The 26,585-nt window shown below is 40.6% G+C and overlaps 1 long non-coding RNA gene across 5 annotated transcripts; it reads left to right on the top strand.

The window, feature by feature from the left end:
* LOC108648333 lies at nucleotides 1-23,146 on the top strand. Of its 5 annotated transcripts, none has more exons than XR_004223172.1 (4): nucleotides 1-1,656; nucleotides 1,855-2,566; nucleotides 12,606-16,819; nucleotides 22,915-23,146. It is a non-coding gene; the product is annotated as an uncharacterized LOC108648333 (long non-coding RNA). The 5 variants fall into 5 exon arrangements; XR_004223171.1 differs by having other exon boundaries at nucleotides 1-2,566; nucleotides 12,606-15,752; nucleotides 15,928-16,819; XR_004223170.1 differs by having other exon boundaries at nucleotides 1-2,566; nucleotides 12,606-16,076; nucleotides 16,150-16,819.
* Nucleotides 23,147-26,585: the final 3,439 nt, after the last annotated feature.

Below are 26,585 nucleotides of genomic sequence, written 5' to 3'. Positions count from 1 at the left end.
CACTAGTGCAGAGAGTGCTATAGTGCTCTCTGCACTAGAACAACCACCCCTGGTAACATGGGGGCTGCTGCCACCTGTGGCAAGTATTTCAACTCACCTCACGGCAGCAGTGCCCCTGGTTCCAATAGCAGATTGCATCAATAGTCATTACTAGTCATTAGCAAAAAGCTAACGTGATGCTCATGTCATTATTGACTCCACACACATTCGCACTAAGGAAGTTATACCATCTTCTACTCCCTGAAACACGCATGCATTGCACAGTATGCCGGAATGCTCGTAAGCAAAAAAAAGCTGCATTGTGGATAAACAACTTGGAGCTTTTTCAGCCAAAATGTGTAAACTGCACCATATGCTACTAAATACAAAGATCTTAGCGTATTTTATATGTACAGGGGATATTAGCTGAATATAAACCATTTATTTTATAACCTATTCACTATATAGAGTGTTTGCAAGGTTCTATTCAAACCTGTGCTGTGATTATTCTGTTATGTTTTTATACTTTTTTCAACCTTTTCATTTGTATTCATTTACTTGACTTCTAAGCAGTCATTTAATCAGTTTGTTTCTATTTACATTCAATGGAGGATGTTGACATAGATGAGAAGGATATGATGTCATCAGTATGGGACAATCATTATGTCATCACTGTGGGTTTTCCCTCCATTTTGGGTTTATAAGGGAGGGGACTGTGACGCTTTGTAATTTTGTCAAAGGCTGTGAACATAGTGGTGTGCTGCTACAACTCCTGTGGAAGAGGATGCAACAGATGAACTCATAAAACTGGTAAGTGTAATATTAATCTATCTAATCTATCTGGTGTGGGTGGATGGAAAAAATAATTTTGCATTGTTGTATTTTTTTTATCCTGTGCTTCTTTGTTTTACAGGTTTACATGCATTAGGAAAGATTCTTTACTTAACTTGTTTTTGCATGTTTTCCTCTTGTTAAAACCTTAGCCACTTTGGTACTTTATCCGCTCATACGTACCAAATAAAAGCACAAACCAAAAAACATGCCAAGGATAGAGAAATACATGTTGGCATTGTGAACCTTCAGCTCAGGCATGTGTTCTTTTTTTACAGGTTTTCCTAGTTTGGAAATCATCTAGGCTGTATTGTACTTTAGACTTATTTGGGATCCTGTTTCTTGTGGTGAGTATAAGTGGATGGACAAATGCATTTTGGCTTGTTCTTCAGCCCCCGGCATCTTTGTTTTATAGGTTGGGCGTGATGCTGGTAGGGCAAGCAGTGTATATAGGTAACCTTGGACTGCTTAAGCTTGCGGCCAGTAGGTGAATACAAGAATAGGTGTGCATTCATAAGAGCACTGGCTCTTAACCCTGAGCATGTGTTTGTTTTTACAGGTTTTCCTGCTAATGCCGTCTGCTGGAGCTTGAGATTGGTATGTTTGTTTATGAATGTACACCTATTCCTCTACTGTGTTTTTTCAGCCCATGCGTGTATTTGTTTGGCAGGTTTTGGGAACAGTATAGCCTTTGTGGTACTTCAGCTTTACCTGGCATCCTGTTTCTCTTTGGTGAGTATATGCATGGATAAAGAAATTCCTATTAGTGTTTTCATGCTTCTGCCCAGGAATCTTTGTTTTACAGGTTGATCATGATCTTGGACTGCTTGAGTCTGAGACCACTAGGTAAGTAGAACAGGTCAGGACAGTGATTTTTAAGCCCGGGCATGTTTTTGTTTTTACAGGTTTTCCTGGTTTGAAAAAAGTCTAGTCACAGTGGTACTTTTGCATTAATTAGGACCCTGTTTCTTCTGGTATGTACAAATGGATGGACAAGTTAATTTTGCACTGTCATTCTATAAATTGGGCCTCTTTGTTTTATAGGTTGGTCATGCTGTAAAAAAGGCGAGCAGTGTAGACCGGTAACCTTGGACTTGATGGAGTTTCTGACCAGTAGATGAGTAAAAGAAAAGGTGTGTATTCATAAGGAAATTGATTCTTTAGCATGGGTATATTTTTGTTTTTACAGGTTTTCCTGGTTTGGGGAAAAAAGCCTTATTTTGGTAAGTATGAGTGTATAGAGAAATACAATTTGGAATTGTTGTTTTTTTGACTAGGGCATCTTTGTTTCTGTGTTTTTGGTAGGTAGATGAGTCGCTTGAGAAATACGTGTTTTCATTATTCAGCCCAGAATTCTTTGTTTTACATGTCGATCGTGATGTAGGAAAGGCTTACAGCGTGGGCAGGTAGCCTTGGACTGCAAGAGTTTGTGACCAGTAGATAAGTAGAATAGGGGTGCATTAATAAAAAAAAAAAAAGTGATCCATTAGCCCAGGCATGCATTTGGTTTTACAGGCTTTCCTGATTTGGGAAATGTTTAATCGATGTGGTACTTCATTCTTGGTGTTTTTTTCTGGGATCTTGGTAAGTATGAGTGGGTGGACAAATTTGGGCAGTTTGGTCTTTCATTCTTCAGCCTATCTGATTTTTTTTTACAGGTTAGGTCCATGTATAAGAGTGTAGTCTGGTAACTATTCCTCTACTAAGTGTTTTTGTTTTTTGTTTTTTTCAGCCCATGCAGGTATTTGTTTGGCAGGTTTTGGTAACAGTCTAGCCTTTGTGGTACTTCAGTCTTACCTGGGCTCTTGCTTTTCTTTGGTGAGTAAATGCGTGGATGAAGAAATTCCTATTGGTCTTTTCAGTCTTCAGCCCAGAAATCTTTGTTTTACAGGTTGATTATTATGTAGAAAAATGCAAGCAACATAGGCAGGTAGCCTTCTACTACTTGAGTCTGAGACGACTAGGTAAGTAAAAGAATAGGTGTGCATTCATAAGGACAGTGATTTTTAAACCTGGGCGTGTTTTAATTGTGCAATTTTTTCCTGGTTTGGAAACCGTCTAGTTACAGTGGTACTTCAGCCTTAATTGGGGTCTTGTTTCTTCTGGTAATTATGAGTGAATGTACAAAGTCCTATTGACATTGTGATTCTTCAGGTCAGGCTTGTATTTGTTTTACACAAAAAAGGTACTCTTTCCTTGGCAGGTTTTTTGGGTGCAGTTTCTTTTGGTAAGTATGAGTGGAAGACCAAATTAATTTTGTCATTGTAATTCTTTAGTCCAGTCATCTTTGTTTTTTCAGGTTGGCACTGATGTAGGAAAGTCAAGCAGTGGAGGCCGCGTAAATTTGTCTGCTGCGGCTTGTGATCAGTAGGTGAGTATAGAGGAGTAAGGGTGCATGAGGAGACTGTATCTCTTAGGCCAGTAATGTATTTGATTTTACAGGTTTTCCTGGTTTGGGAAATACTTATTCAATGTGATAACTTCATTTTTCTTCCCAGAAGTCTGTTTTACAGGTGAAACATGATGTACAAAAGGCAAGCAACATACAGTAGGCAGGGTAGCCTTGTACTGCTTGAGTCTGAGACAACTAAGTAAGTAGATGAATAGGTGCGCATTCATAAAAAAAAGTGATCCTTTAGTCCAGGCTTTTTTTCAGGTTTTCCTGGTTTGGAAAATGTCTAGTCACAGTGGTGCGTCAGCCTTAATTGGGATCTTGTTTCTTCTGGTAAGTATGAGTGAATGTACAAAGTCCTATTGACATTGTGATTTTTCAGGTCAAGTATGTATTTGTTTTTACAGGATTTCCTCATATGAAGCCTTTAGCCACTTTGGTACTTTTTCCGTGGCAGGTTTTTTGGGATGCAGTTTTCTTTGGTAAGTATGAGTGGAAGACCAAATTAATTTTGTCATTGTAATTCCAGTCCAGTCATCTTTGTTTTTCAGGTTGGCACTGATGTAGGAAAGGCAAGCAGTGGAGGCCGCGTAATCTTGGCACTGATGTAGGAAAGGCAAGCAGTGGAGGCCGCGTAATCTTGTCTGCTGCGGCTTGTGATCAGTAGGTGAGTAGAGGAGCATGAGATGAGTAGACTGTATCTTTAGCCCAGGCATGTATCTGTTTTTACAGGTTTTCCTCATATGAAACATTTAGAGATTGGGTACTTGGGTACTTGGCAGTTCTCTTGGGATTCTCTTCTTTTGGTATGTATGAGTGTTTGAAGAAATTAATTTTGCATTGTCATTTTTCATGCCGGGCATCTTTGTGTTATAGGTTGAGCCCTTTTATAGGAAGGGATAGCAGCAGAGGCAGACAACCTTGGACTGCTGGTGCACGCTATAGGTAGGTGAGTGCATAAGGAGTCTGTATCTCTAGGAATGTATTTGTTTTTACAGGTTTTCCTGGTTTGGGAAATATTTAGTCAATGTGGTACGTCATCCTTCGCCAGTTTCTTGGGTTTGGACGGACAAATGCATTTTGGTGTTGTCATTCTTCTGACTGTGCATCTGTTTTGCAGGTTGGGCCCATGTGTGAGAAAGGGTAGACAGTAGAGGAATATGTGTGTGCATTTATAAAAGTGTTTTTTTAGCCCAGGAATATATTTGTTTTGGGAACAGTCTAGCCTTTGTGGTACTTCAGCATCACCTGGGATCCTGCTTCTCTTTGGTAGGTATGTGCAAGGATGAAGAAATTGCTATTGGTGTTTTCATTCTTCAGCACAGAAATCTTTGTTTTACAGGTTAAACATGATGCACAAAAGGCTAGCAGCATAGGCAGGTAGCCTTGGACTGCTTGAGTTTGTGAATGGTACATCATGCTTCTGGTACGTATGATAGAAGTTTCTATTGGTTTGGGATTCTTCGGCCCAGGCATGTGTTCATTTTTACAGGTTCTCCTTGTTTGGGAAAGATCTAGCCACTGGCACTTCATTCTTGGTAGGTATCTTGGCATCCTGTTTCTTTTGGTAGGTATGAGTGGCTTGAGCAATTAATTTTGCATACCTAATTTAGCATAAGAGACTGTTTGTTTGGCCTAGGCATGTATTCATTTTTCCAGGTTGTCTTTGTTTGGGAAACTTGGTAAGTATGAGTGGATAGACAAATTTCTTTAGGCATTGTGATTCTTCAGCCCAGGAATGTATTTGTTTTTACAGGTTTTCCCTCATGAAACATGTAGCCACATTGGTAAGTCATCCTGTGCAAGTTACTTGGAATGCAGTTTCTTTTGGTAAGTATGAGTGGAAAAACAAATTAATTTTGGCATTGTGATTCTTCAGCCCAAGTATCTATTTGTTTTATAGCTTGAGACATTACACGGGAAAAAGTCCAGAGATGGTTAAGCTTCACCCTTGGCTGGTGAGTGGGGGTGGTGGTGCTTTAGCCTGGTCTACTTTGTTTTGTTTCTTTATTCAAAAACACATACAAGTGTATCTTATATGCCATACTAGGACATAGACTGTAATGTTTCTATATTTAACAAATGTAGGCAAATAATGAACATGAGGTTGCACTTTTGCCATTGAGTGGGGTTGTAGGTAGTCTGTCAAAGAGTTGAAAGTGGGGAGGTAAATTGGTTTAGATGTGCCTAAAAGTGTGCTTATAGACTGGGTGTATTTGGGATACATGGATGCAAACTGGTATAGCAAATGTCTGGCTACAGAAGTTTCAAATTTGGTAGGTGTGTAGGGATCCTGCTACTTGTGGTTGGTTTGAAGGTGGAGGAAATGGTTTGATGTGCTCCATCAACCTGGGTGTGTTTGCATAAACCAAGGGACAACCTATGAAACGGATTACGGCCATAGCTCCCGCCTGCGCTTAACTGAAAGGTTAGGTTTTGTGGTAAGCAGGCCCGGATTTGTGGAGAGGCCACAAAGGCCCGGGCCTAGGGCGGCAGAAACCTGGGGGCGGCATGCCGCCCCACCGCACCAAAATTTAAAAATTTGTGTTCCCATACGGAGCAATGGGGACTTCTCCCCACTGCTCCGTATGCTAGTTTGGCCTACGGCGCATGGACGCTTGGATCCCCAACCCCTACCGCTCGCCCCCGCTGTTCGCACATGCGCGTGCCCCTAAAGACACGCCCCTTTGCTCATGCGCACTCGGTGGAGGGGGGGGCATGCGACCGGGGGCGGCCTCGGGGCGGCCGGTTTTGAAATCCGGCCCTGGTGGTAAGGGCGTGGATGGAGATTGTATTTAGTTTAGTATTGGTGAGTAGGAGAGTGGGCTTATTTAATTTTAACAGTTGGGCTCTGTCCAGCTATTGTATTTTGATGTGCATGCAACATTATCTTCAAAGTGATGCTCACTCTGAAGCATTAAACAAACTTGTAACCTAGAATAAGGACTTTTGGGGACTTCTTTTCTGTGAGAGCTGCAACTCTGGCTTGACAGGAAAGGTAGCTAGGGATACTGGCAGTGCCAGGCAATTATATTTGTGCCTATTCCACCTTTTCCCAGTCCGTAGCAGGTTATAATTTTGGAAACTGATAATTAGGATGCACATCAAAACAAAGTGCGCTGTCTAATTGTTTAATTGTCTGCCACTAAAACAAACTAAAATATTGACAAATTGGCTTTTTTTGCTTGTTTTTCTTTTCTGGTATTCTAATACTCTGACTCTACCTGGTTCTTACAACAATAAACCCCTAGCATTTTCTTTCATTAGGAAACATCGTTTAAGAGGTGATAACCGCCGTAAAATAATGAGTCACTATAGTTTTATATTGATCAAATCATTTCTGCCAAAAAGACAATAGGAATACGCTCTTAATCATACGCATGGGATCCGGTGCATCAATGTAAAAGTTTCTACCTCCATTGTGCACATTATTTCTAGTAAGATTACATCGCACACAGGTGTGTGGGGAAATTGGTGCTTGTGGTGGTGCAAGTTGAGGGTGGGTTAGGTTGGGATTAATATGAATGAGATTGTGCTGCTTCAGATGGGCATCTTCTTGTTTTTCAAGGTTGTGTCCTGGTTTGAGAAGTCCGGCTGCGGCAATGCTTCAGCTTTTAAAAAATGAGTGGGGATGTTGGTGCCAGTGGTAAGGCTTGAGGTGGATGTACTGTATATATTGCTTTTAGTGTGCTGCCACTGCCTAGGAATACATTTGTGTTATGAGTTGGACCAGGGTTTGGGAAAATCCCACTGTAATGTTGCTGAGAGAGGAAAAGGGTCCAGGTGGGAACCACAGAATGTTTTTTGTGTGCTTCTTCAATCTGGGCATGTCTGTTTTACAGGTTGCTGCCTGGTTTGATGAAGTCCCCAGCCTTGCAGCAGTTTCCTTATGATGATGCCCCACCAACTCCACACCCAAGGCAACAGCCCTTCTTGCTTGGACCGAACAAGATGAGCGGATGAGAAACCTGATGTCTCCTCTTTATCACCGTGCCATGATGTATCCAGTTGCATTTTATATTTGGATATGGATTGTAAAATGTTTGTTTTTCATTAAACACATTTTTATTTGACTTTCAAGTAAATGTATTTTTATTTTTTCATTTCAATTGCATTTTACAAACATTTCAGCTAACTATTTCTATAAAGTAAAATCCTTACAAGTCATTTTTCCTTCTATATCCTCTTTCTCAAGGAATCCATGACATTCCTGAAAGTTACAGTGGGGTTACATGGATATCCATGGTACCTTTTCTGAAATAATTGGAGTTAAGTCACAAGGTTTGATTCCTGTGTTGCCTCATTGCCCAGGGAAATTCTACCTATCTCACTGTATCTCAGACAACAAAATCTGGGCGAGGAAAGTAAAAGTTCAGGTCTAAGAACCAAGAGCAAGCAATTAGCTATTTTCAAGAAGTGGCCAGTAAATGTGGCTATTTAATTGACCAAAAAAGTCTGTTTTCAATAAGTCTAGGATGGGCTAAATCTCCCCAAACCTGCCTGGCATCTTAAAAAAAAAAAAAAAAAACTCGCTCCGGTTCTGTTGTAATCACCTCTGCTCTGATTGGATCTTTCTTTTTGTGGCATCTTCAATCAGAGCATAGCTCTCTTGGCAGACAGTAAAATTGATCAATCAAGGCACAGGTGTGGGCAGGTTTGGGGAGATATTACAAACTGAAGGCACTGCAGAAATGAAGACCGATAAGAAGGCCTAAGAACTTTACCTAAGAACCTCACCAACTATGAACTTTTGCTGCAGATTTCATCCCACTCCCACAGGTCCTATACTGTATGCCAGAGGTTGCCAACCTTTTTTACCCCTTGAGCAACCTGTAAATATAAAAAGTTGGGGAGCAACACAAGCATGAAAAGTTGCTGGGGGTGACCAAAAAAGGCTGTAATTGGTTATTTTGTAGCCCCTATGTGGATTGGCAGACTACAGGAGGCTCTGTTTGGTAGTACCCATGCCTCCAAGCCAAGAATTCAAAAATAAGCACCTGCTTTAAGGCCATTAGGAGCAACATCCAAGGGGGTGGTGAGCAACATGTTGCTCACGAGCCACTGATGGGGGATCACTGCTGTATACATTCTAAAGGCAGAATCACTAGCTGAAATTAAATAGTTTTTTGTCCCCTGGCATGTATAATTGAGGACTGGAGCAAGGGCAATAGGGATATTAACTCTGTCCCCCTGAAAAAGCTAATTGTGCTTTTATAGTATTTTTGTTGTTCTTTGCACTTACTTTTTTCCTTGCTTTTGTCATTGTTTTGTTCATTACTAGTCAGTTACAGTCCACATGAGACTGCATGGCTGGGAAACAAACCAATGTTGTGTTTCAGTGCCAGTGTTTTAGTGCCGAGGGCATGCCTGAGTATCTGGCATCAGTACCCACTGCGTCTTACTGCATATAATGTGCTGGTTTTGTAAATACAGACTGCTTTTGTCTGCGTATAATGTGCCTGGGATGACGGCACCCACAGTTTTCTTTTGCTATAAAACTAACTAAAACGCATTTAAGCTAACTGATCCCGAACAGCAATGGATGGAGAATCCCTCACAGAACTGCATGTATGAATACTTTTACAACCTAAACATTTTAAGGTGAAAAAAGCACTCCTGCCTGCACTTTTGCACTGTATCCCTCAAAGTCATTGGGAACCACAAAAGATATTTGGGAGGTTCACTTTTACGCCAGCAGCGAATTCACTTAGTCTCACATTACCTTCAAGTCAGTCTATGTATGGCCCATCTTTAGCCTCCCCAAAGAAAAAAATTCACCCTCCACCTATGCTACTCTCGTTTATTGTTTGCTACTGATTAATTAATCAGATTGTGGCAGGCAACTGACTGGCCTGCTTCTATATCTTGCTTCTCACTGAGTCAGTGACATCAAGGTTTGGGGATCCATGTTACCTCTATTAAGCCTGGACAAATGAGGTTAGGTTAAAACCACTACCAATAAAATGGCAGAACTAAATCTGTTTGGAGTAAAGTAAGTCTTTCATGTGCAGTTAGCCTATACCATTGTAGCTCTTTTAGGAAATTCTACAATAGTTTATAGCACAGTGACTCCTGTGAATACATAAAGATATGCAGATAAATAATTTTTTGGAAGATATTCTGCCAGGCAGTCTTAAGTGAATTGAACTTTTACATATAAAAATACAGGTATGTAACCCTTATTCACAAACCCATTAGCGTGTGTCTAGAAACATGGTGAATGTGTCTTTTCTGTACCTAAAAACCCAAGTCACAGTAACATTATGTTTATGTTTATAACCTGCCTGGCTGCTAGCTGATCCAGAGAAAAACCCCATGTCTAATTTGCCTCGGTGAGAAGAAAAAACTCCTTTCCGACTCCAAGATGGCAATCAGTACAAAGGTGTTCCAGGGACTGGTCTCAGAGCTATTTTTGGTTGATACCATCTAGTATATAAAGCCTCAGATAGTTTATTGTATTGTGCCCAATATATATTGAGCATTGGTTAACAAACCTGCCCTACATATTCTATGTGGGGCTTTGAAAGTGCTTTGTTAAGGGGAAGAATGACCCTGTGCTCCCACAAATCTATACCCCTTTTAATACAGCTCAAAACCTTGTTTGCCCTTGCTGCTACTGACTTGCACTGCTTGCTACAGCCAAGTATCATCTATCCCAAAGTCCTTCTCCATCATGGATTTTATCTACGTTGAATCTCATCTGCCACTTAGTGACCCAGCCTGCCAAGATCCTGCTGCAACCATTTTGTCTAAATGAAACCAGCCTTCTAGTTGACCACCATAGAGCCAGCACAGATTCCAACCTGAGTGTGCCTTGATGTTAGAGAGTAGCATCAATACGGTAGCGCAAGTGTGCCCACTTAGCTTGATCTGATGCATGGCCATGGTGGTAGTTCCTGTGTTTTAATCAGGGGAGTTTCTGGTCCCCTGGCTGCCCATTGCACCCTGCGCTTATCTCTCTGGGCATCAGAGCAGGGCAAGCTGCATCACTAGTGCAGAGAGTGGTATAGTGCTCTCTGCACTAGAACAACCTCCCCTGGTAACATGGGGGCTGCTGCCACCTGTGGCAAGTATTTCAACTCGCCTCACGGCAGCAGTGTCCCTGGTTCCAATAGTAGGTTGCATCAATAGTCATTACTAGTCATTAGCAAAAAGCTAACGTGATGCTAATGTCATTATTGACTCCACACACATTCGCACTAAGGAAGTTATACCAAGCTGCATTGTGGATAAACAACAAAATGTGTAAACTGCACCATATGCTACTAAATACAAAGATCTTAGCTGAATATAGACCGTTTATTTTATAACCTATTCACTATAAAGAGTGTTTGCAAGGTTCTATTCAAACCTGTGTTGTGATTATTCTGTTATGTTTTTATACTTTTTTCAACCATTTCATTTGTATTCATTTACTTGACTTCTAAGCAGTCATTTAATCAGTTTGTTTCTATTTACATTCAATGGAGGATGTTGACATAGATGAGAAGGATATGATGTCATCAGTATGGGACAATCATTATGTCATCACTGTGGGTTTTCCCTCCATTTTGGGTTTATAAGGGAGGGGACTGTGATGCTTTGTAATTTTGTCAAAGGCTGTGAACATAGTGGTGTGCTGCTACAACTCCTGTGGAAGAGGATGCAACAGATGAACTCCTAAAACTGGTAAGTGATATATTAGTCTATCTAATCTATCTAGTGTGGGTGGATGGAAAAAATAATTTTGCATTGTTGTATTTTTTTATCCTGTGCTTCTTTGTTTTACAGGTTTACATGCATTAGGAAAGATTCTTTACATTACTCTTTTTGCATGTTTTCCTCTTGTTAAAACCTTAGCCACTTTGGTACTTCCTCCTTGGCATATTTTTTGGTTTGTGCTTTTATTTGGTACGTATGAGCGGATAGAGAAATACATGTTCGCATTGTGAACCTTCAGCTCAGGTATGTGTTCCTCTTTACAGGTTTTCCTAGTTTGGAAACCATCTAGGCTGTATTGTACTTTAGACTTATTTGGGATCCTGTTTCTTCTGGTGAGTATAAGTGGATGGACAAATGCATTTTGGCTTGTTCTTCAGCCCCAGGCATCTTTGTTTTATTGGTTGGGCATGATGCAGGTAGGGCAAGCAGTGTATATAGGTAAACTTGGACTGCTTAAGCTTGCGGCCAGTAGGTGAATACAAGAATAGGTGTGCATTCATAAGAGCTCTTAACCCTGAGCATGTGTTTGTTTTCACAGGTTTTCCGGCTAATGCTGTCTGCTGGAGCTTGAGATTGGTATGTTAGTAGAGGAATAGGTGTACATTCATAAACAAAGTAAATTTGTTTGGCAGGTTTTGGGAACAGTCTTGCCTTTGTGGTACTTCAGCTTTACCTGGCATCCTGATTCTCTTTGGTGTGTTTTTATGCTTCTGCCCAGGAATCTTTGTTTTACATGTTGATCATGATCTTGGACTGCTTGAGTCTGAGACCACTAGGTAAGTAGAATAGGTGTGCCTCCATCAGGACAGTGATTTTTAAGCCTGGGTATGTTTTTGTTTTTACAGGTTTTCCTGGTTTGAAAAAAGTCTAGTCACAGTGGTACTTTTGCATTAATTGGGACCCTGTTTCTTCTGGTATGTACGAATGGATGGACAAGTTAATTTTGCATTGTCATTCTATAAATTGGGCCTCTTTGTTTTATAGGTTGGTCACGCTGTAAAAAAGGCGAGCAGTGTAGACTGGTAACCTTGGACTGATGGAGTTTCTGACCAGTAGATGAGTAAAAGAAAAGGTGTGTATTCATAAGGAAATTGATTCTTTAGCATGGGTATGTTTTTGTTTTTACAGGTTTTCCTGGTTTGGGAAAAAAGCCTAGAAACTGGGGTACTTGAGCCTTATTTTGGTAAGTATGAGTGTATAGAGAAATACATTTTGGAATTGTTGTATGCTAGGGCATCTTTGCTTCTCTGTTTTTGGTAGGTAGATGAGTCGCTTGAGAAATACGTGTTTTCATTATTCAGCCCAGAATTCTTTGTTTTACACGTCGATCGTGATGTAGGAAAGGCTTACAGCGTGGGCAGGTAGCCTTGGACTGCATGAGTTTGTGACCAGTAGATAAGTAGAAGAATAGGTGTGCATTAATAAAACAAAGTGATCCATTAGCCCAGGCATGCATTTGTTTTTACAGGCTTTCCTGATTTGGGAAATGTTTAATCAATGTGGTACTTCATTCTTGGTGTTTTTTTCTGGGATCTTGGTAAGTATGAGTGGGTGGACAAATTTGGGCAGTTTGGTCTTTCATTCTTCAGCGTATCTGATTTTTTTTTACAGTTTAGGTCCATGTATAAGAGTGTAGTCTGGTAACTATTCCTCTACTAAGTGTTTTTGTTTTTTTCAGCCCATGCAGGTATTTTTTTGGTAGGTTTTGGTAACAGTCTAGCCTTTGTGGTACTTCAGTCTTACCTGGGCTCCTGCTTTTCTTTGGTGAGTAAATGCAAATGTATAAGGGTGTAGTCTGTGGTAAGTATGAGTGGTAGACCAAATTCATTTTGGCATTGTAATTCTCTTTAGTCCAGTCATCTGTTTTTTCAGGTTGGCACTGATGTAGGAAAGGCAAGCAGTGGAGGCCGCATAAATTTGTCTGCTGCGGCTTGTGATCAGTAGGTGAGTATAGAGGAGTAAGGGTGCATGAGGAGACTGTATCTCTTAGGCCAGTCATGTATACTTCATCCTTCGCCGTTTTTTTGGGAGTGGACGGACAAATGGATTTTGGTGTTGTCATTCTTCAGCCTGTGTATCTATTTTGCAGGTTGGGCCCATGTGTAAGCAAGGGTAGTCGGTAGAGGAATAGGTGTGCATTCATAAAGAAAGTGCTTTCTCAGCCCAGGAATGTATTTGTTTTGGGAACAGAGCTTTTGTGGTACTTCAGCATCACCTGGCATCCTGCTTCTCTTTGGTGAGTATATGCATGGATAAAGAAATTCCTATTAGTGTTTTCATGCTTCTGCCCAGGAATCTTTGTTTTACAGGTTGATCATGATCTTGGACTGCTTGAGTCTGAGACCACTAGGTAAGTAGAATAGGTCAGGACAGTGATTTTTAAGCCCGGGCATGTTTTTGTTTTTACAGGTTTTCCTGGTTTGAAAAAAGTCTAGTCACAGTGGTACTTTTGCATTAATTGGGACCCGGTTTCTTCTGGTATGTACAAATGGATGGACAAGTTAATTTTGCACTGTTATTCTATAAATTGGGCCTTTGTTTTATAGGTTGGTCATGTTGTAAAAAAGGCGAGCAGTGTAGACCGGTAACCTTGGACTTGATGGAGTTTCTGACCAGTAGATGAGTAAAAGAAAAGGTGTGTATTCATAAGGAAATTGATTCTTTAGCATGGGTATGTTTTTGTTTTTACAGGTTTTCCTGGTTTGGGAAAAAAAAGCCTAGAAACTGGGGTACTTGAGCCTTATTTTGGTAAGTATGCGTGTATAGAGAAATACACTTTGGAATTGTTGTTTTTTTGACTAGGGCATCTTTGTTTCTCTGTTTTTGGTAGGTAGATGAGTCGCTTGAGAAATACGTGTTTACAGGCTTTCCTGATTTGGGAAATGTTTAATCAATGTGGAACTTCATTCTTGGTGTTTTTTTCTGGGATCTTGGTAAGTATGAGTGGGTGGACAAATTTGGGCAGTTTGGTCTTTCATTCTTTAGCCTATCTGGTTTTTTTTTTTAAAGGTTCGGTCCATGTATAAGAGTGTAGTCTGGTAACTTTTCCTCTACTAAGTGTTTTTTTTTTCAGCCCATGCAGGTATTTGTTTGGCAGGTTTTGGTAACAGTCTAGCCTTTGTGGTACTTCAGTCTTACCAGGGCTCCTGCTTTTCTTTGGTGAGTAAATGCGTGGATTAAGAAATTCCTATTGGTCTTTTCATCCTTCAGCCCAGAAATCTTTGTTTTACAGGTTGATTATTATGTAGAAAAGGGCAAGCAACATAGGCAGGTAGCCTTGTACTGCTTGAGTCTGAGACAACTAGGTAAGTACAAGAATAGGTGTGCATTCATAGACAGTGATTTTTAAACCTGGGCATGTTTTAGTTTTGCAAGTTATCCTGGTTTGGAAACCGTCTAGTTACAGTGGTACTTTAGACTTAATTGGGGTCTAGTTTCTTCTGGTAATTATGAGTGAATGTACAAAGTCATATTGACATTGTGATTCTTCAGGTCAGCCATGTATTTTTACACAAAAAAGGTACTTTTTCTTTGGCAGGTTTTTTGGGATGCAGTTTCTTTTGGTAAGTATGAGTGGAGGACCAAATTAATTTTGGCATTGTAATTCTTTAGTCCAGTCATCTTTGTTTTTTCAGGTTGGCACTGATGTAGGAAAGGCAAGCAGTAGAGGCCGCTTAAATTTGTCTGCTTGGCTTGTGATCAGTAGGTGAGTATAGAGGAGTAAGGGTGCATGAGGAGACTGTATCTCTTAGGCCAGTCATGTATACTTCATCCTTCGCCGTTTTTTTGGGAGTGAACGGACAAATGGATTTTGGTGTTGTCATTCTTCAGCCTGTGTATCTATTTTGCAGGTTGGGCCCATGTGTAAGCAAGGGTAGTCGGTAGAGGAATAGGTGTGCATTCATAAAGAAAGTGCTTTCTCAGCCCAGGAATGTATTTGTTTTGGGAACAGTATAGCTTTTGTGGTACTTCAGCATCACCTGGGATCCTGCTTCTCTTTGGTAGGTATTTGTGTGGATGAAGACGTTGCTATTGGTGTTTTCATTTTTCTTCCAAGAAATCTGTTTTACAGGTGAAACATGATGTACAAAAGGCAAGCAACATACAGTAGGTAGGTAGCCTTGTACTGCTTGAGTCTGAGACAACTAGGTAAGTAGATGAATAGGTGTGCATTCATAAAAAAGTGATCCTTTAGTCCAGGCTTTTTTTCATGTTTTCCTGGTTCGGAAAATGTCTAGTCACAGTGGTGCGTCAGCCTTAATTGGGATCTTGTTTCTTCTGGTAAGTATGAGTGAATGTACAAAGTCCTATTGACATTGTGATTTTTCAGGTCAGGCATGTATTTGTTTTTACAGGATGAAAAAACAAAGCATTTAGCCACTTTGGTACTTTTTCCATGGCAGGTTTTTTGGGATGCAGTTTCCTTTGGTAAGTATAAGTAGAAGACCAAATTAATTTTGTCATTGTAATTCTTTAGCCCAGTCATCTTTGCTTTTCAGGTTGGCACTGATGTAGGAAAGGCGAGCAGCGGAGGCCGCGTAATCTTGTCTGCTGCGGCTTGTGATCAGTAGGTGAGAAGAGGAGTAAGGGCGCATGAGATGAGTAGACTGTACCTTTAGCCCAGGCATGTATTTGTTTTTACAGGTTTTCCTCATATGAAACATCTATCCCCTTGGGTACTTGGCAGTTCTCTTGGCATTATCTTCTTTTGGTATGTATGAGTGTTTGAAGAAATTAATTTTGCATTGTCATTTTTCACGCCGGCATCTTTGTGTTACAGGTTGAGCCCTTTTATAGGAAGGGATAGCAGCAGAGGCAGACAACCTTGGACTGCTGGAGCACGCTATAGGTAGGTGAGTGCATAAGGAGTCTGTATCTCTTGGAATGTATTTGTTTTTACAGGTTTTCCTGGTTTGGGAAATATTTAGTCAATGTGGTATGTCATCCTTCACCGGTTTCTTGGGTGTGGAAGGACAAATGCATTTTGGTGTTGTCATTCTTCTGACTGTGCATCTGTTTTGCAGGTTGGGCCTATGTGTAAGAAAGGGTAGACCGTAGAGGAATATGTGTGTGCATTTATAAAAGTGCTTTTTCAGCCCAGGAATATATTTGTTTTGGGAACAGTCTAGCCTTTGTGGTACTTCAGCATCACCTGGGATCCTGCTTCTCTTTGGTAGGTATGTGCATAGATGAAGAAATTGCTATTGGTGTTTTCATTCTTCAGCCCAGAAATCTTTGTTTTACAGGTTAAACATGATGCACAAAAGGCTAGCGGCATAGGCAGGTAGCCTTGGACTGCTTGAGTTTGTGAATGGTACATCATGCTTCTGGTACGTATGGTAGAACTTTCTATTGCTTTGGGATTCTGCAGCCCAGGCATGTGTTTATTTTTACAGGTTCTCCTTGTTTGGGAAAGATCTAGGCACTGGCACTTCATTCTTGGTAGGTTTCTTGGCATCCTGTTTCTTTTGGTAGGTATGAGTGGCTTGAGCAATTAATTTTGCATACCTAATTTAGCATAAGAGACTGTTTGTTCGGCCTAGGCATGTATTCATTTTTCCAGGTTGTCTTGGTTTGGGAAACATCTAGCCAATGTGTTACTACATTCTTACTTCAGTCTTTGGGATCCTGTATCTTTTGGTAAGTATGAGTGGATAGACAAATTTCTTTAGGCATTGTGATTCTTCAGCCCAGGAATGTATTTGTTTTTACAGGTTTTCCCTCATGAAACATGTAGCCACTTCAGTACGTCTTCCTCTGCAAGTTTCTTGGAATGCAGTTTCTTTTGGTAAGTATGAGTGGCAGAACAAATTAATTTTGGCATTGTGATTCTTCAGCCCAAGTATCTATTTGTTTTATAGCTTGAGACATTACACGGGAAAAAGTCCAGAGATGGTTAAGCTTCACCCTTGGCTGGTGAGTGGGGGTGGTGGTGCTTTAGCCTGGTCTACTTTGTTTTTTTCTTTATTCAAAAACACATACAAGTGTATCTTATATGCCATACTAGGACATAGACTGTAATGTTTCTATATTTAACAAATGTAGGCAAATAATGAACATGAGGTTGCACTTTTGCCATTGAGTGGGGTTGTAGGTAGTCTGTCAAAGAGTTGAAAGTGGGGAGGTAAATTGGTTTGGATGTGCCTAAAAGTGTGCTTATAGACTGGGTGTATTTGGGATACATGGATGCAAACTGGTATTGCAAATGTCTGGCTACAGAAGTTTCAATTTTGGTAGGTGTGTAGGGATCCTGCTACTTGTGGTTGGTTTGAAGGTGGAGGAAATGGTTTGATATGCTCCATTAACCTGGGTGTGTTTGCCTAAACCAAGGGACAACCTATGAAACAGATTACGGCCAAAGCTCCCCGCCTGCGCCTAACTGAAAGGTTAGGTTTTGTTTTAAGGGCGTGGATGGAGAGTGTATTTAGTTTAGTATTGGTGTGTAGGAGAGTGGGCCTATTTAGTTTTCTTTTTTTTTTTATATTTGAAAGTTTTTATTGATTTTTCTATTAAATAGAAGAAGAGTAAAAGTAGAACAATCAACAAATTTGTCATACATTTCAATCGAATTTCTTTTATACAATAAACATTACAAAATTGGTAACAAAATGACTTTGTGCATTTTTTTTCTTTTTTCACGATTATTTCTTTTTTTTTTTTTCTATCGGGCTGTGATTGATTGTATGGTTGGAAAGATAGGATAAAAGGAGTAAAGGTAGCAGGTAGGGGTTAGTGGGGTAGGGGAAGAGAGGTGTCAGAGGAGGGAAAGGGTTGAGGATTACCTGTTCTGTCGGTTTCTATATGGTGCTTTCTGTCTGCTGACTCTCCAAGTACTGGGCCCATGGATACCACTCCAACTCCCCTTTGTAGCTTCTGTCCTGGAGTCTGTCCCTGATCGATTCCATGGCTTTGATCCAATTTATTTTTATCAGTGTTGGTATGCCAGGTATGTTGGGTTGTTTCCAGTTAGCTGCTAGGAGTGATCTTGCTGCTGTTAGGATATGTGTAGTCAGTTTACATGTTTGTTTAGGTTGTATATTTATTGGTTTTATTCCTAGTAGGAATAGTTGTGGGGTTGGTTCTATTGTAATGTGAAGGACCTCAGAGTAGAGTGGCTACTGTTTGCCAAAATTCTAGGGCTGTTCTGCACATCCACCATGTGTGTATAAATGATCCTTGTTCTCCGCAGCCTCTAAAGCAGGTTGTTAGTTCCGGGTTATTTGTGAATTTGCTGATGCGGGTTGGAGTGTAATACCATCTATAGATAATTTTATATGCTCTTTCGCTTGAGATTGCGCATATTGAGGTTTTGCTAGCTGTGGGTCCATATGTGTGAGACCAGGTTTGTTCTGATATTGTGGTCCCTAAGTCGTCTTCCCACTTGGACATGTATTTTTGTTGTAAGGGTGTTGTATCTGTCGCTAGTTGGTAGTATAGCAGGGAAATTAGGTTTGCTGGTTGGGATTGTCTATGGCAAATGTTTTCAAAGTATGTGAGTGGTTGATTTTTTTTGTGGTTTGATTTTTGATTTGATTAAGTGCTTTATCTGTAGGTATTGAAATAGTTATCTATGCATTCTTGGAATGAGATGATTTTTTGCTCTGGTGCGAGGGCTTTTATGGTAGTCAGGTTTGCTGTTATCCATATTTTAAAGTTTGTGGGTGTACAGCCTGGTGTGAATTCTTTGTTATTGAAAATAGTTTGGAGTTTGGAGTCAGTTGTGCTCAGTTTGGATTTATGTGCCGTTGCGTCCCACAGGTCTAACGCATGTCTGGAAGTTGGTAGTAGGTCCGTTGGGATTATTCTTAGTGATTTGGGTATGCAGAATAGATGGGCTAATTTCAGAGGTGATGTGAATTGGTTTTCTTTTGTTTTCCATGGCTCTTTTGTAGGTCTGTGTGTATTGATTATAGCCTCTAATCTGCTTGCTAAGTAATAGCGGTAAATGTGTGGGACTCCCAGACTGCCCAGTGTTTTGGGTTTGGCCATAATTGTCGCTTTAATTCTGGGCTTTTTACCTCCCCATATAAAATTTGTTATGGATTTTTGTAAAGCGGTTGCTATGTGTTCCGGGAATTGTATTGGAAGTGTCCTGAATAGATATAATATTCTTGGGAGTAGAGTCATTTTTACTGCTGCTATCCTGCCAAACCATGAAAGGTGGTATGTATGCCATATGGTTAGGTCTTTTTTTAAGTTTATATAATAATTTGGGGTAGTTGGCGTTGTAAAGCGTTTGGTAAGAAGAGGTTAGGTTGATTCCTAAGTATGTTATCATGTCTTTTTCCCATTTGTAATCGAAGTTTAGCTGTAATAGTTTTAATTCTGAGCAAGGCATTTGTAGAGGGAGTGCATGGGATTTAGATGGGTTTATTTTATACCCTGTGATGCTTTGAAATTCTGAATGAGTTCCCATAATGGTTACTTGTGCTGTGGATGTTGTGTATAATTGTTTTAGTCCGGTTATGTACGGTTTGGGCAATCTCACCTTTTCTAATACAGCAAACATGTATTTCCAGTTCAGTCTGTCAAATGCTTTTTGTGCATCCAGTGATAAGAGAAGTGAAGTGGAGTTCGTTTTGGGAGTTAAAGAGATTAGGTTGATTGCTTTGCGGACGTTGTCTGCGGCTTGTCGGCCGGGTACAAAGCCTACCTGATTGTAATGGATCAGTAGTGGGAGCACTTTTAGTCTGGTGGCCATGAGTTTTGCGAACAGCTTGAGGTCCGCGTTTATCAGGGAAATGGGCCTATAGCTGTCACAATTATGGGGATCTTTACCTGGTTTTATTCATTATGATATTTGCTGTTTGCATGTGTGGAGTGGGGGGTGATCCTTCTAGGAATGATTGGAATAAGTCTTTTAGGTGGGTGATTAAATGGTCTACGAATGTCTTTTAGTATTTCGCTATATAACCATCTGGCCCTGGGGCTTTGCCTGACTTGGCTTCTTTTATTATCTGTTCAATTTCCTCTGTATCTGAGGAGACAAGCATTTGCTTTTGTTCTCGTGTTAAAGTTGGTGGATTCCATTTAGTTAGGAAATCTGAGGTGGGCGCTAGGTGGGCTTCGGGGGCCTTATCATCTTTGTATAGGTCTGTGTAAAAGTTTTGGAATGCCTGGAGTATTTGTTTTGTGTCTCTAGTGATCGTTCCCGAGGGATTTTGTATGTCGTGTATGATTTGTGAAGTGTTAAGGGCTTTAAGTTTATGGGCCAGCATCGTGTGTGGTTTATTTGCGTATTCATAGTATAGAGCTTTTGTTTTTCGCATGGTGAATGCTGCTTTATCTGATAACATTTGTATTAGCTCAGATCTTGTATTTTGGATTTCCCTGGAACTTTGTGATGGTTTTTTTTTATGGGTTGTAGCTAGTTTGTGTAATCGATGTGATAATTCTTGGATTTTTCCCTCTGATTTTTTTCAATCTAGAGGCGTGTTTGAGAAAGATTCCTCTGATTACCACTTTATGAGCATCCCAACATGTTGCCAGGGAAGTGTCGGTTTTTTTGTTTGTTCGAAGTAGTTGGCTACCTCTGTGCGTGTGTCATTATCTAATAGTAGTGATTTGTTCAACCTCCATTGTCCTTGCCCTCTGATTGTGTCCCATTTTTCCATAGTTATTTCTACTATTGCGTGGTCAGACCAGGTTATGTCATGAATTTTGGCTGTTTGGACGTATTCTAGCAGTGTGGGTTTGGTAAAAATGAAGTCTATTCTGGAGGCGTGTGCTCTAGAAAAGGAGTAATCTCTGTCTAGTGGGTGTTTCTCCCTCCAGGTGTCTACTAGGGCTGCGGATGTTAGATGTTTAGTGAGGTATTTGGAGTCACGATTATACTCAGATAGGTCTAGAGAGATCTTAACAACTTTGATTGGGTGTGGTTGTCTGTTTATTGCTGTGTTGAAGTCGCCTCCTATGATGACTCTACCCTCCGAGGTCTCTGAAAGTTTTGTAAAGAATGTTTGAAAGAATGTTCTTTTGGAGGTGTTGGGGGCGTATACTGTTGCTAATGTCGTTGGTTTTGTAGGAGACCTGTTAGTATTATGTACCTACCCTCTTGATCGATATGTTTCTGACGTAATTGAAATTTGATGTTTTTGGCTGAGTATGGCTACTCCTTTGGTTTTAGTGGGGGAATTCACTAGATACGTTTGTGGATAGCGCTTGGAGATGTATTTGGGATATGCGGTTTTGCTGAAATGCGTTTCTTGTAGTAATAGAACATCTGTGTTTGGTGTAATCTGTGAAAGCTAATGTACATTTTTGTGGTGAGTTTAAACCTTTGACGTTGTGAGTACATACCTTTAAGTTGAAGCTGGGGGGTTTGGAGGGGGTCCATGGGTCCATCTTATTTCTAGATGTTGGGTGTTACAGGTGATTGGAGGTCAGCAGTACCTGTGAAAAGTGCGAAAATTTGACTGGTATGAGAATAGAGTTCATGTACATGGGGCGTCTGGTTCTTGTTCCATGGGGGTTGTATTTTGTTTGCCGGCTTTATTGGCTGTGGTTCTTGTTTTGAAGAAGTCTGTTGCTCCTTCAGCTGTGGAGCTTGTCTGTTTCTGTCGCCCTCCAGTCATTTTGTAAAGTCAGCTTAGCTTTCTTATATGGGTTTGGGGGGAAGGCTGGGATACAGGGTGGTATGTAGTTTCTTAGTAGTAGATGGCTACGTGTCTCACTGTTGGGGTTTCTACTGAGACTTTGCGTTAAGCGGGTGCCTAGGTGCTTTATAGTATTTTGTACAGTTTAGGTTTAGTCTGTTTCTGTGGTTGCCCGTTATTCTAAGGGGGGCCGACTTCCAGAGGTACCTGGTGCCTCGGATGTTACCGACTTCCAATGAAACCTGGTGCTCGGGCTGCGCCGACTTCCAGAGTAGCTTGGTGCTCTGTGTTTGTCTTTTCCCCTCTTGTGCTTTGACAGGCTGGGTTTTGGTTAGTTGGGATGGATCTGATGGGGATCAGGAGCCACCGTTTTAAAAGGTGAATGTGAATGCAGGTGTCACTGGTAGAAGTTGGAGTAGGGGGGTTAGATTTGTTTTTTGATGTGCATGCAACATTATCTTCAAAGTGATGCTCACTCTGAAGCATTAAGCAAACTTGTAACCTAGAATAAGGACTTTTGGGGACTTCTTTTCTGTGAGAGCTGCAACTCCGGCTTGACAGGAAAGGTAGCTAGGGATACTGGCAGTGCCAGGCAGTTATATTTGTTTTGATGTGCATAAGTGTGTGCATCCTAATTATCAGTTTCCAAAATTATGACCTGCTACGGACTGGGAAAAGGTAGAATAGGCATGAAGTGCGCTGTCTAATTGTTTAATTGTCCGCCACAAACAAACTAAAATATTGACAAATTGGCTTTTTTTGCTTATTTTTCTTTTCTGGTATTCTAATTGTCTGACACTACCTGGTTCTTACAACAATAAACCCCTAGCATTTTCTTTCATTAGGAAACATTATTTTAAGGCGGTTATCACCTCTTAAACTATGTGAGTCGCTATAGTTTTATCTTGATCAAATCATTTCTGCCAAAAAGACAATAGGAATACGCTCTTAATCATACGCATGGGATCCGGTGCATCAATGTAAAAGTTTCTACCTCCATTATGCACATTATTTCTAGTAAGATTACATCGCACACAGGTGTGTGGGGAAATTGGTGCTTGTGGTGGTGCAAGTTGAGGGTGGGTTAGGTTGGGATTAATATGAATGAGATTGTGCTCCTTCAGATGGGCATCTTCTTGTTTTTCAAGGTTGTGTCCTGGTTTGAGAAGTCTGGCTGCGGCAATGCCTCAGCTTTTAAAAATGAGTGGGGATGTTGGTGCCAGTGGTAAGACTTGAGGTGGATGTATATATTGTTTTTAATGTGCTGCCACTGCCTAGGCATACTTTTGTGTTATGAGTTGGACCAGGGTTTGGGAAAATCCCACTGTGATGTTGCTGAGAGAGGAAAAGGGTCCAGGTGGGAACCACAGAATGTTTTTTGTGTGCTTCTTCAATCTGGGCATGTCTGTTTTACAGGTTGCTGCCTGGTTTGATGAAGTCCCCAGCCTTGCAGCAGTTTCCTTATGGTGATGCCCCACCAACTCCACACCCAAGGCAACAGCCCTTCTTGCTTGGACCGAACAAGATGAGCGGATGAGAAACCTGATGTCTCCTCATCACCGTGCCATGATGTATCCAGTTGCATTTTATATTTGTATATGGATTGTAAAATGTTTGTTTTTCATTAAACACATTTTTATGACTTTCACCTAAATGTATATTTATCTGTATTTCTGTAAAGAAGTGATTTTTTCCTCTTATATACTCCTTCTCAAGGAAATGAAAAAGGGTTGGCAAACAAAATCTATTTGGCTCTTACACCAGCAGGCTACAAAGCAATTAACTACTACTGACTTCAGGATATGTTCACACATTCCAGTCAACCACAAGGGGATACCTTTAGTAGGCATACCTAACCCAATAACCATATTCAGTAAGATTAAGATTGTTCATGAATTCACAATAGATACAAATCATACATGCAATCAGTGATCAGGGAATATACTTGGAGATAACAGGGTTACTTGACACACCCACCATATGTGTAGGACCCATGTTTGCTAATCACAGTTAAAATAAAAAATCACTTAATGTACCTACCTAAGATTTATGTAGGTAACACATTGTGAAAATGCTACTCTGAATTTCTACATGGACTATATGGGGAAGAAATGTGATAAGATTTGTGGAAAACAGACCTGACTTGTGGCTCCCTATGGGAGCATGGGGAAATTGTTCAGATGTTGTCTGATAGCAGGTACAACTCTTGTCTATGAATAAGATGTACCATAGAAACTGAGATGTCCATTCCAGGGTAGATAAACAAATGAGGGAGTTATTTTCCACCATGGATAAGGCATGGATGTGGTTCCCTGCGTGGACAGGATGGGGAATTGATTATGCCATCCATTATGCTGGCATATTTATTCTATGAAACCACAAGTTCCATCCAAATATTAGATGAGGAACTAGCCCAAGTCAGAAATGTGGCATTACTGAATAGAATGTGAGGACTCACTCAAGTGGGCCTTAATAGGCTCATGTAAGGTAAGTTACAGCAAAAATCTAGGGAAAAATGAATGGATGGGGAACATAAGGACTTAGTAATCAAATATTCTTAACATTAATGTTACTTATAGTGTGTGATTGCAATAGGCCTTGTGTTTTATATTATAGCAAGGTTGGATGAAGTACTGTATTTGCAGCAGCACAAAATCAGAGGTTACATGGAGGGGCAGCTAAAGGGAGGGTGATCAACCATTTAGCTCCTGGATCAATTATACAACAGCCCTCTTCTAATCAACAACCCTCTGTACTACCTTATCAATAGAAGGATCTCATTACTGTTTGAGCAGGGTAATAAAGAGCTTGCTGATATAGATGGAAACTCAGATAAACAACTCTGTATGGCTACTGCTACTGCCTTAAGAAGTATGCAGAGGAGAGGTCTGGGTAAGAGGGGCTTGAATAAGTATGTTCAGTATATGAACAAAAGGGAGGACATGCGGATGAAAAAACATAGGTAACCCATTTTGTTTAAAATATGTTGTATAAGATGTTTTCTTTGTTGTTGAACAAATTTTCTGATGATTCATTAAGCCTTGTGACAAGGGGCCCCTGGGCGTGTTGGCCAATTGGGCACCTCAGCTCTGTTATCTCTAAAAGCAGAACAGGCAAACTACTGACAATAGTTTTTAAGAGCATACTATATTATGAGCGTGTTTTCTGACCAGAGTCAGAGTATACAATTTTGCAGCTCTGGTTACCATGCTGTTTGGATACTTTCTTCATATGAAACAACTTATCTACAATCAAACTGGCCTGCCCAACAGTTTCACTTTAGTGATGGTTTAAAAACATTTGTTAAACATCCATATGTCACCTATACTTTCTGGTGCTTCTTGGGTACCATTTGTCGAGTCCATATTGAAAGAATAATTAATATTCTCAAAAGTGGTCTTAATTCATCCTAAATGCACATGAGACCCAGTAATATCATTCAGATCTGGAATAGAATCAAAAACATATTTGTGTATTTTGTTTAGTTGATTTTGTACAGCAGCTACGTAACCAGTCATATCTGAATGTAGAGCTTGTAGCTGTTAAGGAAAGTACAGTCCTGTTTTTAGCACTGACCTAAACAATATATCATAAGGTGATATTTTTTAAGGGCCTTAAGGAGTGGTATGTACAGAAAATAGGTAGGGCAATTGGGAGGCAGTCTACCCATGATTTGTTTCCTCAGAGATTTTGGCTTATCAAGATCACCATTATGGGCTCTGGCACACGAGGAGATTAGTCGCCCGCGACAAATCTCCTGTGTCTCGGGCGACTAATCTCCCGCAAATGCCATCCCACCGGGCGAAAATGTAAATCGCCGGTGGGATGGCATACGCGGCGGTGTGATTTCAGTGAAATCGTGCAAGTTTCCTCCCGTGATTTACATTTTCGCCGGTGGGATGGCAATCCGGGGAGATTAGTCGCCCGCGACAAAACTCTCTGTTTGCGGGTGACTAATCTCCCCATGTGCCAGAGCCCTAAGGCATTCAACTTGCTTTAATGGTGATATGGTGTGAAAGCATTGCGCAAAATTTAGCTCAGACATTATTTCTGATGTGATTTGCCCCGTAAAGTGTGTACCTCAGTCACTTTCAAATTAAGTTGGTTGGAATTACCTACACACTACCTCAGCTAACAATTTCTTTGCAGTTGCTTTTGCTGTAGTTTTGGCTTCTGGCCATCCTGAAAACATATCAACAAATACAAGGACATACTTTAGGCAGTTAAATGTAGTCTATTTGTATTCATTGAAATGGATATTCTGGTTTTGGAGAGTGTCCTCTTGGAGTTCTGACTACCTGGCCAGGATTATGACGCAAACAGGTAATACAAGAAGGACAGCTCCTTTGAACCATGGCAGCTATTGTGGAATTGCATTCTTACCTGAGTATGCAATTCCACAAGTCAGATGTGCATCATAGTGTACAATGCCTTCAGTAGACCGTATGTTAGGCCATTTCACCAGAGTCCTTGTTCATCACTGGTTGCTCCCAGTTTTGACCACTTTCCTTCATTCTACTTGGCAAGACCAAAAGGAGCCCTTTTGTTAAACTTACAAGCATTACTTTCTGTGGTTTATTTTCTTTATCTTTTTTTTATTTTATCATCAATTCCAGTGCAGACAATTATAAGTTCATCTTCTTTCATAACTTCTAGACCTGAAACTAGAACTATCAAGGTATCCTTACATTCCTTCCTCAGTCCTTATAGTAAGGTAGTTCTTAGTTGGACCTTATCCCTTCATTAGTTTCTAGATAACCAGCTTCAGTAAATGCTCTATTTAGTCTGTGAAAAAATCTCTACAGATCCCTCCTCACTTGTTTGTTTAAACAAAACTTGGGCGATGGCCACTAACCTTAATTTGTCCACCAAACAGTGTTTCTCTAGAGCAGTGCTGTCCAACTTCTGTGGTGCTGAGGGCCGGAATTTAAAGTTTTGCTCCCATACGGAGTAATGGGGACTTCTCCCCACTGCTCCGTATGGGAGTTTAACCGTGCACGCATGCGTGGGTGTCTGTGCAGGAGTGAGGCATTATGGGAACTTTCTTTACACAGCTCAGCGTTTTTTCTTCCTGTCTGGCATCTGAA

This window comes from Xenopus tropicalis, chromosome 1, assembly GCF_000004195.4.
Source record: "Xenopus tropicalis strain Nigerian chromosome 1, UCB_Xtro_10.0, whole genome shotgun sequence".
In the NCBI taxonomy this organism is placed as follows: Eukaryota; Metazoa; Chordata; class Amphibia; order Anura; family Pipidae; genus Xenopus; species Xenopus tropicalis.
The sequence above is the reverse complement of the archived record's forward strand: the minus strand, read 5'-3'. Positions and strand labels throughout refer to the sequence as shown.